This window comes from Capsicum annuum, chromosome 5 (assembly GCF_002878395.1).
Source record: "Capsicum annuum cultivar UCD-10X-F1 chromosome 5, UCD10Xv1.1, whole genome shotgun sequence".
In the NCBI taxonomy this organism is placed as follows: domain Eukaryota; kingdom Viridiplantae; phylum Streptophyta; class Magnoliopsida; order Solanales; family Solanaceae; genus Capsicum; species Capsicum annuum.
The window spans coordinates 48,852,901-48,873,983 of NC_061115.1; the positions used below are offsets into that span (position 1 = coordinate 48,852,901).

The 21,083-nt window shown below is 32.6% G+C and overlaps 1 pseudogene; it reads left to right on the forward strand.

Annotated features, from left to right (window-relative positions):
- Nucleotides 1-287: 287 nt before the first annotated feature.
- Nucleotides 288-21,083, forward strand: part of LOC107871866 — a 47,642-nt pseudogene continuing 26,846 nt past the window's right edge.

Below are 21,083 nucleotides of genomic sequence, written 5' to 3' on the forward strand. Positions count from 1 at the left end.
TCGAAGGGTCCTTCAGGTATGCCATTACCACTTGCTGCGTATGTGCCTCCTTCTACTTTTGCAGGTTCAGCATTGATGCCCATAGGTGGAACTGCAGATTCTGTATCATTTTTGCCCCAATACTCAGAATACAGGCTGAACCAGAAAAATTTGGCAAAGTATATACGAGGGCAGAAAAGGATTGAAAAAGAATTGGCTATATGGGGGCGAATTTCAAACCTTTTGCTGAGAGAATTATGAAAGAACCAAACCGTCCTTCCAGGAACATCCAGCTATGATTGGAAAACATGGAGGAATGTATCAATAAGAGGCTGGATACCCTGTTCATTCTATATTTTGCAATGTTGATTAAGGAAGTTAAAAAACTCTGGGCTGACATGGATAGGATAAATCAGCAACCACAGCAGACCACATTTGATCCTGTTCAGATTACAACTGATGAAGATAAAGGCCTTGTTTATTTAATGGGGCGACTGATTAAGGACAAAGGTAAGAGAGCAGTAGAAATAAATGAAAAAGTTAAGAGATCTGCAAAGAGAGTAGATAAAAAAAAAAGAAAACTTCCAGCCATGACTCCAGAAGAAGTGGAAGAATACCAGATACAAAAGGCAATAAAAATTTAAGGAAATCAGAGGAGAAGAGGGAAAAGATAATGTAGGATGGAGCTGCAAGTGTGTCCACAATCTCTGCCCCAGTCAAGGGTTAAATTTTAGACACTGTTAGACAAGTGATACCTTTAATTTTAGAGGGAGAGATTTTGAGTGCCCCTACCACCATAGGGGCCAACATTGCACCCTGTGAGGATTTAGGAGCCTCACCACACTTCACTGATGCCTCAGATGAATAAGAGGCACTACAAGTATTTCCACTCTTTTGTACTTAAATTATATGCATTGAGGACAAAACATTATTTTCCGTCGGGGTGGGATGTACTTATACCATGGGGGGTTGTGTTGCCAGTATTCTTTTTCTCCCATGTGCTATCTAGGAGAATCGACATGTTTAGATTTTTATTAAGTTATTGCATTTTCATTTCTTATCTAGGATTGAAATTTCTCTTTTCTTAAGTCATGTTCTATTGGTAATGCTATTCCATGAAATAAAAGTGATGTTATGTTAGCATCAGTTTTTATATGTGAATGATAAGTGACTGGGGAAAAGTGATTGTGTACATGTGTTATATAATTAATTCTTCTTTTACTATTAGTAAAAGTGTTGTGTGACCATTTGTGACTCTGAAAATGGCATACAAGTGTAAGTAATTTTAGCCACATGTTACGAACCCCAAGAGTTAGAAGAATAGAAATTAACTTAGTGCTTGTGTGTGTGAGTGTTTGGGTAGTTCTTACATAGATGCTACACCCAGAACTTGCCCGGTTCATTTGCTGTTGTTTTGTTTTTGACTCAATAAGACAGGATAGTAGGCCTTTTTATTTGTTAGTCCATTTAGTTAAAATAATGACCCACCAAATTTTTTTGTGTGTGTTGTTTTCCGTTGCAACCTTGTTGAGCCTTGTTAATATTTGTTCAACCTGAATAAACAATGATTCACTCTCTAGTAAATGTTAGTATTTAGCATGGGCCCTGGTCCAATATTAGACATTGTGCACTTTAACTTAGGCAAATTACCTAAGTTGAGGGTGGCTATTGCTGAGTTGTTGGCAACATAGGAGGTTGATGCAAGTTAAATTGTGAGTAAGCATTTGACCCTGTTCTAATTAGATTTCTAAGTAGATATTGTGCACCTTAACTGATAATATTAGCATAAGTTGAGGGTGGCTGATGCTGATTAAAAAAAAGAGAAAAAATGTTGTTACAAGGATGGTTGAACAGTAGGAGCTGAAATTACCGAATAAAGTTATAGTCTTGGTGAGTAGCTACCTAGAAGGGTGAAGAGAGTGAAATCCCTTTGTTTTCAAGTCATTTCTCCCTAAAGATATATCCTCACCGAGCCCAAAACCTTATTACTAATCCTAAAAAATCCTGCTTGATCTTGTCGAGTCAGTTATAAGAAAACATTAGATGATAGGGGCAAGCCTATGGGTGTGCACTATGTTTGCAACTTCTATTCTGAGAGAGAGATTAGTAATTTTGTCCACAGATTGATTATATATAATGAGAGGTGGACTTTGTTGGCTGTAAGGGAACGACAGTTATCCTTAGACTGCTGATTTCTTTGGGGTATTGTATCTATGGCTATAAATATGCTGAGTGGTAGTTGATGCCGGTTGTAGATCCTTATATGTTAGAGCACTTAGCCGAATGGTCAGTTGAATGATTGTATAGCTATGTTGATATGATTGTTGAGTGCCCGTCATGATGTTATTTGTATATACATCTTGGTGTTGAGTTGCTTGAGGACAAGAAATTGCCTTAAGTTAAGGGTGTTAAAGTTCCAGCTTTTGACAAAACATTTTAGGCCTTTTTCTTATGATAATTGTGTGTTTTCAAGTAGCCATTGTTGTCTTTAACATGGTATTTTAGTGTTTTCAAGATAAGAACTGAGTGTGAAGAATAACTTGGACAATATGAGCAAAACAAAGAAAAATGAGGAGCGACGGCTTATGCAACGGACAGTCGACCTTCCGACGAATCATCGGTCTAAACTATCGACCAAAAATAGAAGTCAAAGATTCTGGACATTCTAGGACGGTCAGTGAAATAGGCTGTCAACCTTCAGATAAACCATTGGTCTGAACCGTTACCAAGATAAAGATCACATAATCACTAAAAGTCCTGCGATGGTCCACGCGACGGGCTGTCAAACTTGTGATGGACCATAGCTCTATCCGTCACCTAGAAGTAGAGAATGGAATCACTAGAGGTCCAATGATGGTACAGGCAACGGACCGTCGGAACTACGATAAACCGTTGCTTGAACCATTGACCATAAAGCGAAAAATCTGATTTTGAAATTTAAAACCTCAGTTTTGGAATCATACAAATACTAAGTATTAGGGTTTAGTTCGTATATTTTGTCATGAGTTTTATATTTTCCCCTCTAGTGAAGGCCTTTATAATATTTTTTATCAGGATTTGGATCTAAGGATTGAGATCTGATTATTAGTTTTTGATATTTTCCATTGAAGATTAAGAAGACCAATATTGTGACTTTTGTAAGTACTCTTCTGAAGTTATTTATGAACATCAATATATCTTTGATTTCTGATATGGAGATGAGTAGCTAAACTCCCATAATTAGGGTTATGGGAGCCTTGATGTAGATAACTGTTTGGGGTTGTGAATCAATTTTGATTTCTAACATCTTGCTGAATTGCATGAATCTTTCTTCATTATAATGACATCTCTTAGTTGCAAACTTGAGAAGTGAGCCCATAAATACCACTTGTCTGACAAGAAAGTGAATGTTAGGAAAAAAAGTGATTCACATAAAATCTATAGGTTTACCCTCTGGGTTAATAGGTTGATGCCTTAACAGGATTAACTCCCATGAGAGTGTTATTAAATAATGCATGAATCCTTTAAGTTTAAGAGAATTAAAGGGTGAAACACCCATTAGGTTGAGAAACACGTGGGTAATTCTTAGAATTCAATAATTCTTGTAATTGAGCACATAAGTTAGAACTCGAGCACAAGTTTAGAACCCTAACTATTTGAACATCTTGGTGAGCATAACTCAAGTTAATTCATCCTTATTGAAATTCCATTACATTAACTCTCATTAGCTGGACTTTTGTGTGACACAAATACGAAAGAACACTGTTAATATTTCAAACCCTCCTTTATTTTGGAACCTTCAATCAACAATATAATAATAACCGCAACATTTAATGAACACATTATTCCATGTGGGATTCAACACCCAATCTAGTTGGGTTATATATTTGAGATGGAGCGCTTACACTCTTGTAAGAGAGTTGTAATTTGGGAGTATCAATACCCCCAACTAAAATATTGTAGTGACCTCATTGTATAATTCCAATAGTATAAAAAGAGTATAGGGTGCTCTTTGTATTCGTATCAAGGATTGTCATCGCCCTTGGTCTCTACATCAACTCCAGCATCATCTAAATATGACCATACAGCTGGGGCCTCATCATCACTCTCAGCTCTAGGAGAAGGAAGTATCTCCTTGGTTTTCCGAACCATCCAAAGGGCCTTTACCCCCTTCTACATCTTCATGAAGAATTTATATCTCTTCGTTTCCCTCTTCTTCATCTTCGCATGATAATCCTTAAGCTCCCTATATGACTATGCCAAAGATGAGTAGTCCCTCTCAATTCTAGAAAGAGGCTCCCTGCTTCTTCTGGTCCTCTATGTACTTCTCATAATCATATTGAGCAATATAGGAGTGATGGGTGGTGGAAGGCTATTTCGGTCCTGCAGGCAACCCAACCACAAGCCTCTTGATTTCCCTTATCTTAATTGAGATCTCCTCAAATGACCTCACTTGCCTAAGTCAAACATTCTCTTCTTGCTCTGACCAGACCCTCCTTCACCCTAAATACTAAGAGGGTAAATTGGGGTCTTCAGGTGCACTGAAGTATCTCCGAGGTACTCTTTAACCTCGTATCTCCTGCACAATGACACAAACTAAACTAGGGCCTTGTCGCAATGGGCATCCTAAGTTAAAAAAGAACCGAAGATTGCCCTTGATACTCAAAGAACAACTGTCTTTACTACATTATCTAAAAATTATGCTTTTGACTTAATTTAATTGAGAAGAAAACTTTATAAATGTCAAACTACAGGTTAACAATAAATGTACATGTGACCATCTTAAGGATTCATCATATCAAATGATGGGTGAATGGGCCCTTATTCACCTTTTACATTTTTTAAAACTTAGGAAATTTAGTTCCAATATTAGCTGGTTCAATTAACTTATCATGAGAACAAGTAACAGTTCTTGAAGAATCTTCTAGTTCTTTATTATATGTTTAATATGTTTATCTTCAGGATGACAAAATCATTCACGCAATAAATAAATTTATTTAAACTAGTAAACTCCAAATTTATCATGGCATGAGTTATTTACTAGAGTAAAAGGTCTACTACTTCGAGAGTATTTTGCAAGATTTTACTATTGCACAATCATCCTACTTCGGAAGTAAATATCAAATTTACTACTCCAGGAGTAACTTTCAATATTCTATTATTTCAGGAGTAGATTTAAGATAAATTTCAGACTTACTACTTAGGGAGTAAATTTTTTAAAAAATTATTTCTGCCCTTCTGAATGTGGTTTTCACAGTTAAGTGCACATTTATATACCTTTCTATAAATTGCTCCTATTATATTCACCTTAGGGAATGGATCTGTAGTTATAACATTTATCAAAAAGTGTCATTCCTTGAGAATGAAAGATAATTAACAATTTATCAAAAATTTTCATTCTTCGAGAATAAAATATAATTATTATAATGTGCCTTAAGCATATCATTAAGTACTCCAATGGTTGTTCGATCACTTGAGGTAAGTAAAAAAAATTCATTCCGACCTCCAAAAGAGGGTGAAAAGATTCTTGGTCTTGAAGTATTATATCTCAGTGCTATTATTTTGTTAACTTGCTACCCAGGTACCGTTCTTCTCTTTCATGTAGACATTGAAACGGAGGTAAGCATATATTGTGATATCTAAAGGGGCCTATTGATATGAGTCTATTTTATACAAACAAAGATAGTTTAGATCTTGTTAGTCATGCAGTTGTAGGTTAGTTATCTGAACCACATAAAGCAAGATCTCAAACAGGCTATATTTTTACATACGAAGGTACTGCTATGTTATGGGGATCTACAAAGCAGTCTATCATTGCTATTTCTTCAAGTCATGCTGAGATAATAGATATTCATAAGAAAAGTAGAGAATGCATATGTCAGAGATCAGTGGCACATTCCATCAAAGAGAGATGCAATCTGAAGCTCGATATCAAGGTTCTACGGTCATATTTGAAGACAATATAACATGCATATCTTGATTAAAAAGAGGCTTTATAAAGAGAGTTAGGATGAGGCACATTTCGCCAAAGTTATTCTTCAGGCATGATCTCTAGAAGAGGTGATTTTGATGTACAATAAATACGTTCAAGTAACAATAAAGCAGATTTATTCACCAAGTTTTTACCAACTTTAACTTTTGAGTAAATGATACACAAGATTGGAATGCAAAGACTAAAATGATTGAATTGAGGTCTTCATTAGGAGGAGTAAGAATACGCGTTGTACTTTTTTTTCCTTAACCAAGGTTTTTATCCCACTGAATTTTTCCCAGTAAGGTTTTTAATGAGGTAGAACTCAAATGCGTATTCAAAAAATTTTATTTTACATGGATATCCAAGGAAAAGTACTGTAAAATATTGGATGCCATGTGGCAACCAAAAGATGCCATGAGGCATCATTTTAGCTTGGCTAATTGCTATCTAATTAGCCACCTTTTGTCACATTTTAGGCTATAAATAGCATAATTGATTGAATGAAATATGGGTTGTGAAGAAATATATTCTCCAATTAACATTGCTTGTTTATTACTATTTCACATACTTTTATATCATGTTTTGAGTATCAAAAGTATTTTTGAGAAGTTGAAAAGGGGATGTAATTTTCCATTTAATCATTCTTTTAAAAATGCACTTTAGAGAAAATTGCACTTTATCTTTTAAAAAATTAATTCAAAATAAGTTAATTTTAGATGTTTGATGAAATATGCTAATTTTAAAATATGCTAATTAATAAGGGATAACTATATGGTTTAGCAAATATAGATTCCTAATTACCCTATTTAGCCTACATTTTAATTAATTTTAATTCATAACCCTCCTTACCTATTAATTATCCCTAATTACAATTCATAGTCTCTCTAATGTATTTTCTCTCTTTCTCTATTTTCAATTACTGTCCTTTTTTTTCTTTTTCAGTTTTTTTTCTTTATTTTTTCTTTTCCTTTTTTTGTTTTCTCTTTCTTTTTTAGTTTTTCACTTTTTTCTTTTTCATTTTTTTTAATTTTTTCTCATTTTTTTTTCTATTTTTGTATTTTTTGCTTTATTTTGTATTACTCTTTTTTTTTTTTTTTTTTTTTTTTTTTTTTTTTTTTTTTTTTTTTTTTGCATTTTTATCTCATTTTTTTTCTCCTTTTCATTTTTTCTCCTTCTTTTCATTTGTGCGAACTAGCAAACAATATTACAAGTGTGAACTATAAAATACAAATATAAATGCGAACTATAACATACAAATATAAGTGTGAACCATAAAATTAAAATACAAATGCGAACTATAACATACAAATACAAGTACAAACTATAAAATACAAATGCGAATGTGAACAATTATTTGTATTTTTTTATTATTAAAAAGGGACGATTGAATTTCTTTCTACGAGTACTTGTTTATATTCATGATACACATAAATACAACTCAAATTTTTATACAAATATATATTGCATTTGTATTTGCAAAATTATTTATTTCATTTGTTTGTAATTGTATTTGTATCAAGTGATATTTATTTATTTACAAATATGAATGATAATTTTGACATACAAATACAAAATGGTACATTTGTATCAAATGATACATTACATATTCATTCATAATTTAGAATAAGAAAATATAATTAATGCATTTACTTGTTTGAATACAAATACAAATTATAAATTAAATATAGTCACGACTAAATACAATATGGAATCAACTTACAAATACAAATACAAAATAGATTTTTAAAAATTAAAAAGGCATCGATGAAAATAGAATACAAATAAAAATATAATCCAAATATAATCTAAATATACAAATAGAATAAAATCACAATACAAATATAATCCAATATAATATACAGTCAATTATAAAATACAAATACAAAACAGTTCTTTAAAATACAAGTGTGAATTATATAAAATATAAATGATGGTATACAAGTGTGGATTATAAAATACCAATACAAATGCGAAATACAAACTACAAAATATAAATACAATTGTTAACTTTAAAATAAAAATACAAATACAGTTGTATCAATGAATACAAAAATTAAATGATGGTAAGACTGCAAATACGATAAATAATTATGGTATTTACGTTATCATCTATGACTTGTGCTCGTATAGTCATATTTTTCAAAAATACAAAAATTAAAAAATAAAAACTATGATAAAGAAAATAAGTATAAAAAAAAAAATCAACGAAGAAAAGAAAAGCAGAAAGAGAAATAGAAGTTAGTAATAGAAGAGAGAAAAAAAGAAAACAACAAAAAGAAAGAAACGAAAAAGATAAAAATAGGAAAAAATAGAAAGAAGAAGAAAAAATGGGGGAATCACGAGAAAGGCAAAAATATAAAAAAAATATAAAAATAAAAAAATGATAGTGCTTTGGCGAGACTAAATATGCAGTGAGTTTATGATTTTTATGAATTTATGAATACAAACTACTGAGTAAAACTGAGTACAACGACCGTGAATCGAATACAACGACTATAAATGATAAATATGTAAAATGTAGTTATGAATGATGAATTTTATGCCAAACTTTTGCTATTTTTGAAACTTTCCCTTAATGATACTTCTGTCTGCTTCTTCCCTTTTAAATGAACCCCGCTCCTCTTCCCCCTCCAAAAACATAAAATAAAATAAACTAAAAATAAAAAACAAAAAAAACCTCGGACGCACGTTATTTATGTCAAGCTTCTCACCTCAGTTGTATTAAAAAAAATAAATTAACCACTAAGCTATTTCATGACACCATTTAAATTAAATAAGTTAATTATGCACGTTACTTTTCTGCCATTATAAATTAGAATTTCTTAGTTATTGTCGCCTTCTTTTCCTTTGACAAATAAAATGTACTCCTGGATATAAATTCATGCCACATATTTTCTTATGTTGGTTAGCTATCATACCTTTGGCTTTATTCGTGAAGATTCCATTTTTCGTTTTATAATCTTGTTTTTCTTCTTACCCTCCTTCCAATTTAATGGTAACAAAAAAAAAATAAAAAATCAAGCGACGTAAATGGGAAGTGTGAGATCCCAATTAATTCTCTTCTTCACTTATTTCTTTTCTTTTCAAAATACATCCTCCGTTCAAAATATTTGTCTTTATTGACTTGTTGCTTTGTCACTTTCTTTAAGAAAATATTTATTAGGATCTCATTTTATCAAATTAGTCTAATTAATTATGCTTTAAAAATATAAATTTAAGTATATATATTTTATGTAGTCACTTGATGATATGAATAGTATTGAAAGAATGTAACAAATTTTTCTTGATTTCATAAATAGGATTACCAAATTGAAACAAATAAATTTAGCAAGAGGACTAGCAACTTTGAAACGGAGAAAATATATTAATTATCCAATATAGAATGCATTTATGGAGGGTAAGGAAATGGATCAACATTTGGTCCAGACATAGGATAAAATAATCCTTCATTTTATTGCGAGACTACTTATTCCTTATACATCACACCAAACGACCCCCTAGAGTAACAATAAAATGGTCAAAAGAAATCATTGAGAAAGATACAATTGCTATACATTAAATGAGGTCATGTGGATGACCATGTGAAGTGCACAAGGACATTCTTGTAGACCAAGAATATCCACAGTTGATATGTTAACTTGGTGGCCAAGTTTATCTTTGGCAATAGTCTTTTCATTGTGCATTGTTATATAGATGCAAAACAGAAAGAAAGGGAATAAAAATGACTTGTTTTTCCTCTTTCTACTTGCTGTAATTTAATTTTTATTTTATCTTAAGTTTTAATTATTTAACACGTTATTAATATGATACTCTAATTTTATCACCATCTAGTTGGATAACATTTTCTTGTGACTTTTCATGGATCCATAGATGAAAAAAATAAGAAGAAATGTTGTGTATTCCTCATAATTATCTGTACAAGAATTTATAATACAAAACTAAAAGCAGGAACCAATCCTATGCATACATTTGTCCTATTTTTATTGGCTACCTAATAACAAACTATACAAAAATGTGGAAAGATAAATACTTGAACTTATTTTAAATCCCCTAAGTGTGTGTGTGCTTTACATCGTGTGAATATGTACAAAAGTCATGGCATACAACAACTCCTATTTACAAAGGTAATAAATGAAGGGTTGTGATTTAATCGATCATAATATAAATGGACGGTGATGATAAATAAGAATATAAGTGTCCAATTCTTCTTACAAAGTTCATATTTGGAAACCAATTTCCAAACCTATCTCCTGTGTCATCTTCATTTTCATTCTTTGGATTTGATATCTTGCTCACCAACACCCCCCTCAAGTTGGATGATGGTGAAATAATTCCGAACTTGCCTAAAATCAAAGTGTGAGCCGGACCAGAAAGAGGCTTGGTGAATACATCGGCAATGTGGGATTCTGATAGAACATAGCTTAGAGAAATAAGTCCAGCGAGGTATTGTTGATGCACGAAATAAAAATCAAGGTCAACGTGCTTAGTATGCTCATGAAATACTAGGTTTTTGGCAATATGTATGGCAACTTGGCTATCAAAGTGGAGAGGCACCGACAATGAAGGTAGGACTGAGAGGTCATTGAGAAGTCGAACCAACCAAGTGATTTTAGCCACGACCCAACGCATTGAGCGATACTCAGCTTGTGCAGAGGATAGAGACACTAAAGATTGCTTTTTTGATTTTCATGAAACAGGAGATCCGCCCAGAGTTATGAAGAACCCACTGATTGAGCAACGTAAATCAACACATCGTCCCCAATTAGAGTCACAAAATACAATTAAATTGAAAGAAGAGGAAGAAGAAAGAAAATGCCCCAAGCTTGGATTAAGCAAAAGATAATGAAGACAATGGAAAGCTGCTTTAAGATGGGGTTGTGCGGTGCTTGCATAAACTGGCTCAGGCGTTGCACATTGAAAAAGAGGTCGGGTCAGGTATTTGTAAGAAAATTGAATTTGCCTAAAAACTGTCTATAAACTGTGGGATTTGATAAAAGAGTACCAGTATTGAGTTGAAGCTTGGAAGCTGGATCGAGGGGAGAAGAAACTGGTTTCAAATCGAGACAATCAAACTCAGACAACAAATCTAAGGTGAACTTTTATTGACTTAAAATGATACCTTGAGGTTCTCGAATAATTTTCATTCCTAAAAAATAATGAGCTTTTCCTAGATATTTTATCTGAAATTCTGAATGAAGAAAAGATTTGGGTGTGTTAATTTCAATTGGGTCATCACCTTTTAAAAGAATATCATCCACTTAAAATACTAAGATAGATATACGACCTTCTGATTTCTTGAAGAAAAGGGAATAGTCATTTAGAGAATGGGAATAACCTTTGAATTTGAGGGCTACAGTATGTCTGGCATACCATTGCCTTGAAGCCTGTTGAAGCCCATATAGGGATTTTATTAATTTGCATACATAAATAGGGCTAGGAGGCTACACACCATTTAGAAATTTCATGTATACCTCTTCCTGCAAATCACCGTGTAGGAAGGCATTATTCACATCTAATTCAGAAAATTTTCCAATTTTTCTTGACTGACACTGTTAATACACATCTAATCGTAGTCATTTTCACAACAGGTGAATAATTTTTAGTGAAATCTATGCCTTCTTTTTATATGTCTTCTCTCATAACTAATGTAGCTTTAAATTATTCAACTGACCCATCTTGATTATATTTGACTCTATCCATTTTGAAGGCAAAGACTTCTTTCCTTTTGGTAACACCACAATATCCCAAGTCTCGTTGGCTTCCAAGGCTTCAAATTCCTTGGCCATTGCCTCCTGCTAACCTGGGTGCAAAGTGGCTTGGGAATATGTAGTTGGCTTATGAATGTAGGAAATGGAGTTTAAAAGAGATTGATTAGAAGAAGAAAGAGTTGAAAATGGTAAAATGGTAGGAGAAACTAGTGAAGCAAAACAACTAGGAGTAAGATCTTTTAAAATTACAGAATTGCAAACATAATCATCTAAATAGTTAGGCACACGAGTCACCCTAGTTGATCTTCTAGGAAATGTTTCAGAACTTCCTTTAGGCACATGAGAAGGTGTAGGTTCAGGATGCATTGAATTAGAAGAACAATAAGATTTTATAAGTAAATAAGAAGAAGAGAAAGTGGGAGAGTGATGTGAGAGAGAAGAAAAAGATTATGGAGATGAAGGTGATGTTGGATCACTTTCTGATAAACCCAAAGGATCAGTGGAGTTGAATGAGGAATAGAAAATATAGGAATCTGATTATTAATGGAGGAAAAACGAAAAACATTCTCATGAAAAATTACATCCCTAGAAATGAAAATTTTTATAGTCTCAAGATTAAGTAATTTGTATCCCTTTTTTCCAAAAGGATAACCTAAAAAGACATATTTGATTGATCTTGGATCTAGTTTTGATCTATGTAATGAAAGAGAAGACGCGTAGCACAAACATCCAAAGACCTTTAAATTTGAATAAGAAGGTGCATGTCCAAACAAAAGCTCATATTGAGTTTTTATTTTAAGAAGCTTTGAAGGGAATCTATTAATCAGAAAAGTAGCCGTTATGAGACATTCTCCCCAAAATTTAACAGGCAGATTAGATTGAAATAAAAGAGCCCTACAGGTTTTAAGCAAATGCTTGTGTTTTCTCTCCACCACTCTATTTTGTTGAGAAGAGAAAACACAAGAAGTCTGGTGAATGATTCCCTGGGAGCTAAAAATTGAGAAGTTTCATGACTGCTTCCTAATTCCAATGCATTATCAGATCTAATAACTTTCACCTTTGTATTGAATTGTCTTTCAATCATAGCCAAAAAATATTTTAAAATAGTAAAAGCATTTGACTTTGTGCTCAGGAGAAAAGTCCATGTTCCTCTGCTATAATCATCTACTATGGTGAGAAAGTAATTAAATCCATTATGAGTGTATGACTTATAAGGACCCTAAGTGTCCACATGAATTAGATAAAAAACGTGTTTAGTAGAAATAGTACTAGATAGAAAAGATAACTTAGCTTGTCAGGCTTTAGCACAAATACCACAAGGAGGTATAATAGTAGATATACGATTAGAAAAAGTGGCAAAAATATTTTTCATATTATAAAATGGCATATGCCCCAATCTATTATGCCAAGTGCTTACATCAATAGAAACAAAACCTGAGAACAAAGCTGAATCAGAAACTAGTGCTCCAGTAGCACTTTTATTACAGATAGAATGAGTAAATTTATTTCCTAAGCTAAAGGTGGCAGCTCTAGATTTGATGAATTTAGGATTGGTTGAGTGTAAAAGATAGAGACCTTTGCCGACTTTACCAAGAACCACTAGCCTTTTCAATGAAGGGGCCTGCAAAGTAGCACCAAAAATAGAGAAGATTAGGACAGAATTGAATTCGAGACATAGCTTGTACACAGATAAGAGATTATAATGAAAAATAGGTACAAACAGGACATTTTGAAGGGTAAAACTAGGTTATACATTTACAAAACTTGATTGAAATACCAGAACTTTAAGAGAATTAGGCAGGGTAATAGATATTGGCTTAGGAAGTATTTTGATATTAAATAATAGACTTAAATCAGATGTTATGTGTTCTGATGCACCAAAATCTAAAATCCAAGTAACTGAGTTTAAAGAGACACTATTATATGAGTTTAAAGATAAGGATTTTGAAATAAGGACACAATTGGCATTGGCATTGTCCTCAATCACTTGATCAACCTGTGAACCAACTTTAACATATTAAAGAAGCTGGTATAAGCTGTGAAACCGATCTTGGGTCATTGGTTTGTCACCGTTGTTAACTGGTTGTGTGACTGTATCTTTTATGGGAAAAGCTGCATTACTCTTTAGTCCATCAACAAATCTTTTTGACTTAGTAAATTTGAAATCAGCAGGGAAATCAATTAACCTGTGACAATTCTCTATTGTGTGATTTTGTTTCTTGCAATAGGTGCAAAATTGAGATCCTTTGTTTCCCTCTGAAACTACTTTCTTTTCTGAGTTGTGTTTTTGATTTCCATAGGACTGTTTACTGACATAGAATGTTACTTGCCCCAGATAGTGTGAAACATGTACCTCATTTTGTTTCTTATCTCTGATAAGCAAAGAGTAGGCATAGTTCACTGAAGGCAAAGGGGAAGGCATAAGTAAGTTCCTCCTTGGTCCAACATAGATGCCATTCAGTCCCATAAAGAACTGAATGAGTTTCCTATCTTGTTGAAACTTGAAAAAATTTTCTTTTCCACCATAGGAGCAATCACAAGTGCAATGTCAATAAATATTTAAGATGTCCAGTTCATCCCAAAGCCTTTTGAGCTTAGTGTAGTAAGCAACAATATCCAATTCTTCTTGAGCTAATTCAGTAATTTGCTTTTGTAGTTGGAACAGTTGAGGTCCATTGCATTGGCCAATCTTTCATCGAGTTCATTCCAAATCTCCCTTGAAGTCTTGGAGTAAAGAACACTTTTTGCTATCTCTTTAGATAGCGAGTTCAAGATCCATGAAAGCATCATGTCATTACACCTAGTCTAAGCCTTGAAAGATTCTGAAGCAGAATTAGGTTGGACAATGGTGCCATCGATGAATCCTATTTTATTTTTAGCAGACAATGTGATGAGAATTCCCTTGAGCCAATCTCCATAACCTTTTTCATCAAAAATGGAGTTCACCAAGATCATGCTAGGGGAATCAGAAGGATGAATGTAAAAGAAATGCGTGGAGTCAAAAGTTCCAGTGCTTGGTCTAGATTGAACAGTAGGAGTGATGATAGGTGGATTTTCAGGAGAAGATTCTGTGGTTCTATCATGGGCTTCACCATGATTAAAGTATAGGACAGTTGAACAAAGATTAAAAGAAAAGAGAAAAGCAACGTTGAAGTAGATCGTAGCCTTAAAGCTCGGATACCATGATGAAAAAAATAAGAAGAAATGTTGTGTATTCCTCATAATTATCTGTACAAGAATTTATAATACAAAACTAAAAGAAGGAACCAATCCTATGTATACATTTGTCCTATTTCTATTGGCTACCTAATAACAAACTATACAAAAATGTTCAAAGATAAATACTTGAACTTATCCTAAATCCCCTAAGTGTGTGTGTGCTTTACATTATGTGAATATTTAGAGAAGTCATGGCATACAACAACTCCTATTTAAAAAGGTAATAAATGAAGGGTTGTGATTTAATCCATCATAATATAAATGGACGGTGATGATGAATAAGGATATAAGTTTCCAATTCTTCTTACAAAATCTATATTTGGAAACCAATTTCCAAACCTATCTTCTGTGTCATCTTTATTTTCATTCTTGGGATTTGATATCTTGCTCACCAACAACCGCTATGCTAGTCGTTGAAATTCTTGGGTTTTACTAACTTTGATTGCTATTAAGGCAATGGCCAGATGCTAGAATCAAGAGGTATGTGTTTATTCATTTATAAGTTTCTACTTTATCTTATTAGAAAGGTTTAAGTTATACAAGAAAACCAACCAATGAAAAAAATGATTATTACTATACTATGGAGGGAGTCAAATTGCAAATTCTCATCAACAACTTTGAGATAGCATACTATTAATACTTGCTAGTTATTTATGGTTGTTAAAATGCTTTTTAATTTAAAATTTTGATTATCAATGAAAGATGGCAGATATGATGTTTGACTTCTTGTAATTACAAAGTGATATGATTTTGAAAGGTTCAAGGTAAGACCGTGGATTCAAATTCAGTCGCATTAAAATGAGTAAGACATGGGTTAGTGTCTCATTGATTAATGATATAAGACATCTTTATATAGATAAGATGCTGATTTTAAATCTGAATGCACTATGTTGATAATATATTGCTAACTAAATTATAACAAAGTGTCTTTGATGAAAAAGTCATGAACTTGTCCCATTGAATATTCTCCATTCTGTGAAGTAGATGTGGTAACAATGCATATTATTTCTGAAAGAAGACAAGCGATTGAAAGTATGAACATTTTCTCTTGAAGTAGTAATATCTTGAAAGAGATTTTATGCCATCATAATTCGATAGGCTTATGGAACAATTATGTTCCATTTCTTAGGAATAAGAATTTTGATTTTTTGAGTACAAATTCATTCCTTGAAGTGAATGTGACAATATGTAGTAAAACTTATAAATATGAACGTACTTTTGATGGTGAATGTATCACAACTCACCTCTGAAAGAGGCAAAATAATTGAGGAAAAGTATACAAAATATTTTGTGTTCTATTTTCAAAAAAATAGAACTGTGAAATTTTATCTTAAAGTAGTAAATCTGAAATTTACTTTTGAAGTAGTAAGATCATCACATAATAAAATATTGCAAACTACTATAGAAGTAGTAGAACTTTGAAATTTACTTAAGTAAATAACACATGTCATGGTAAACTTGGAGTTTACTAGTTCAAATAATTTTATTTATTGTTATGAGTAATTTTATCAATCCAAAGATGTGCATATTGAGTATTCGACATATATTGAAGAACTGAATGATTCTTAAAAAATTATTGCAAGTTATCATGATAAGTTGATTAGATTAGTTAATACTGGGATTGGATCCCTTAAAATTTTAAATAATATAAAAGGTGAATAGAGGCCCATTCATCTATTATGTGATATGATGCATCCATAAGATGGTCACACGTACTTTTATTGTTAATCTACAATTTGACATTCATAAAGTTTCTTGCTCAATTAAATTGAGTTAATAGCATTATGTAATATCCTGTAATTTTATGCTAGAATTCTAACCGTCGTTCCTACACGTCTAATCTCTAATCCAAATAATTTCCATGTGAATACAAGTTTCAAGATCATTATCATATTCTATGAAGTGGTTTAGAGGTGAAAAATATTCATAGCAATGACTTAGAACAAAGTTGAGCTAAAATCATTTGATTCGTCTAACTTTTGGTGTTTGATTCTACAAGGGTCTACTTTAAACAAATATAATAACATGGAATTTTCCAAATCAAAGACCCACCAAAGTGTAAATAATTGAATTAGCTATCCAACGATATCAATTTCTCAAAAATCTGACAACCGAGTAAAAAGTTATGCCATTTTTCGTGTGAGGCAGTAAGCCGACGCAATCTTGGCGCATAGCGTCATCTTCACCTTGATATGAAAACCTGATGAGGATCCAAGGCTATTTTACATGCTAATTCCATTCCAAATGGTCCTAGGGTCACTTTAGTTAATTTCCCTCACCTATCCGTCCAAAACACATAATTTCACCCCCAAAGAAGCAAAGATACCTCATTATTCATCTTTTCATCTCAAATAGCAAAACCCTATGGCTCAAAATTTCTCTCCAAGAAACCTAAAATTTCTCCATTAATTCTCCAAGAAAACTCAAGATTAAGGTTTTCCAATACAAGAAATTCAAGAACTCATTTTCAAAAGCATCAATAGAAATCCAAGATTCAAGCTTTTACATTCAATTCATCAAAGATCATCAATTAAGGTATGTGATGTTTGAACAAGGATAATTCTTTCGTCCTGGTGCCCAAAGCTTGATTTTATTATGAAAGCTATTTGATTCTATATGTTTTCCTGTGCATTTGAAGTTTAGGTTTATATCTTATGTTGTTATTCTTGAGATTATGATATTTTCCATGTTTTGAAATTAAATTACATGAGTGTATTGATATTATAATGCATATTGATGAAATTTTCAAAATTTTGAGAGGATTTATGAATTTTTATGATATCAAGTATGAATTTTGAGATGTTTTAACATGAGATTGATATATGGGTCATAAAGCCTTATTTGAGATAGTGATTTTGAAAACTTTTGTGCTATACGCACCCATGATTAGATTATTTTGTGATTATTGAGAAAGATTTGACCTTTATGGTCACTATAGATTTAAAATCCACTTTACTGAATGAGATTACAGATTTTATAGTTGGTTTCTTTATGAACCATGAGATTATTTTAATATGGATTTCCACGAGACGAGCGTAGATAATTAAAGGGAGTAGTATTTAGCATCGTGTTGGGTAAGTTACTATGGTTTCATACCCCAGAACTACGTACCACCGTAGAATTGAGATTTTTGTGCCTGAGGCAGAGATTGTAATCAATGAGTTGAGGTTATACTCCCTGGCAAGAGTATGAAGCCTCTCCCTAATGTGAGGTTTCCTCCTTAGGAGGATGAAATATTGGACTGCATGTAGCTCGCATGGTTTATATTGGTTAAGAGAACGTCTCCGCTAGTAAAAATAAATAAATAACTTTTGAGCATTTTTCGCTACTAGTTAAGAAAAGCTTTTGAAAGTATCCCCTTAAGATCAAAGTATTTTCCCTTACAGATAAGTTATTTCTTTTCTACCAGTAAAGAAAAGTTTTAAAAGTAATTTCCCTAAAGATTTTATGTATGAAGTGAAAAGGCTCACAATCTTATTCAAATATTGTTTGACTTGAAATTTCAGTTTCAAAGTTATAGTGTTAGCTTTCAAATACAGAGGTGAGCTCTTTACTACTTAGTCTATATGATTTTAGAAGGGAATAGAACTATAGATTACAAAACTAAGTTTGATGACTCACGAGTTTTCCATTTTATGCTTTACTCTTCATGAATTATGATAGTTAGATTTCATATTACTCAAGCTAGGTGAATCATTTATATTTAGAATGCATTGTTTTATAAATGATGATCATGAGATATGTTTTACTTATGCATTTCACCCCCATGTACTCAGTACATCCATAAAGTACTAATCCACATATATGTCTATGTGCTACATTGTCTTATAATGTAGGTACAAGACTTAGTATGCATATTCAAACTCAGACAATTGTAGATTCCAGCCAGCAAGATAATGCGTCCTCCTACTTCAAGGACTTTAGTTAAATTTAATTATGTTGTTCATTTTCTTATTCATACGTATTGATTAACGATAGTTGAAGTAGCTTCCCAGCTATCTATGTCAGTATTAGTAGAGGCTTCATAGACAGACAGTAGAGGTAATGTTTTTAGTTTTAGTTTTCTTTGTAAAAGAAGAGTTATAATAATGTGAATTTAGTTTTGTATAGATCAGATTTAGAATAGAGTTATCCTTCCACTAATTTTGTACAAGTGTATACATTTCATTCAGTTGCTTATGAGTTATGCTAGTAAAGGGGTTAGCTTGGGGTCTCTTGTGATCCTAAGCACCGTGTGACGTCTAGGGACCCATTTTTGAGGCGTTACAATCTTGGTATCAGAGCGCAAGGTTCAAGTATCCTAGGGTGTCTGTGAAGCCGTGTCTAGTAGAGTTTTGTGGAATGGTACAGAGACGTCTGTACTTTTCTTCGAGAGGCTACAGGGCATTTTAGAAAAGTTTCCTTTCTTTCCTACTATAGATCGTGCAGTAAAGTTGTTCCCTTGAAATCTTCTTGCTATTCGTGTGTCACCCCAAAATTCCTCATCTATGTATTATTCTTAAGATAACATGATCAGCGAGTTCCAATTCCTCCCCAGATAATGCTTTTAGATTTACTAGCAGAAATTTCAAAAGTTAAATAAAGGGCTGAGAGGATCTCTCTAGTATGTCATAAGTCCCTCGAGTTGAAAGTTATGTTTTTTTCATATATGTCATTTATCTAAGACAGAGAAGGTATGTGTTCAGATATGTCAATAGCTTTTCAATACAGATAGTACTTATTAGAGGAGATAGTATAAAACTAGATTGTTGAATAGAGTTTCCACTGAGGGATATTACAACCTGGAGTGTTATGATTCATAAGTAGTAGAACCTTCTTATAGTTGGAAGTATGTGTATAGAAGTGTAGTGACAAGAAGGGTGGCTAGGGCGATATATTGAATATACATATAGCTGAATTTTTGCATAAGATTGAGTTGGTAATGAAGTGATATTTCCTTGTGTGTTAGTTTGGTGGAAGATAGAGAAGGAGTTATTAGTTAAGGAGAATTTTTGTTTGCTTGAAGTATGAAAAGAGTTATTGATGATATTTGTTGTATTATAAAAGTAACGATTATTACTGAAGTACTTGGTGGTTTAGTATTATTAATTTAGGCTTCCCTTGAGTGGCAAAATAAGGTTAGTTGAAACTTGTAGAGCTATAAAAGAAGTTTTGGTGTATAATGGGTGAATAGTGATGATGTGTAGAAGAAGGATGTGTTAATGGATTGTAAATAAGATAGGCTATATGAATATGATCGATTGTTATTGTTATGGGGTTCTAGTGTACTAGTGTTTCTTGATGCTTTACTTTATAGATTCCAAGTGAGAATTGTGTGTGAGGTTGGGTTGTAAATCATGTTTAGCATTAAGCATTAAGTTTTAACAGTTGATGGTCATGAAGGTGGATGTGATGATTTCTTGGTTAATGATACTAGTTATATAGAAGTAGTCTAGTAGGATTGAACAGTGTATGCAAGAGTGTAAGATCATGTATTTGTAATTAAGTATGATGTAGAGGTGTTCCCAAGGTGATATGGGGCAGCATTTCTCAAAGTTTACTAAGTTTTGTGTGTGGTTAGTAGTACCCTTAAGTTTCTAAGTAGAAGGAGGCTAGTGATATAGTATATGGTGTTCTTAGTAGCTAAGTTAAGGAGTATGATCTATAATATTGAGCCTTTGGATATAATCTTGATTCTCAAGGCTTAGAGATATAAGTATAGAAATGTGATCTTGGTAGGCTATTATTATGTGTTTAGAGATGAAAATGAGGGCGTAAGTCGGCGATGATGATTATTGAAGCTAGAAAGTTAAGGATGATATATGAAAGGGTTGTTCGATAATGAAGTCAGCAGGTTAAAAATATAGTTTATTCTTGTGAGTTTAGCATTTATGTATAGACATTAGAATGATGATATTATGTCTTAGTCTCGAGGATATGGAGTAGACTATAATCTTAGAATATTAACTTTGACTTAAGGGGGAGATGGTAGAGTGATGAACCAAAGCAAGTTTTGAGAATTAGATTGTGATACATGTCAATAAGAGTTATGATAAGATAGTGATCCCTTCTTACTCTAGAGTATACCTTGGATTTTAAGTCATTATAGCACCAAATCCATATCTTACGTGATAGATCCATGCCTCATGCCAATACTTATACACATCATGCATGCTAAAGCCCATTCTCAGTATCTAGCAAACAAGTAACAACTTCACTCTGTAATTCAAGTTATCCCTCATGAA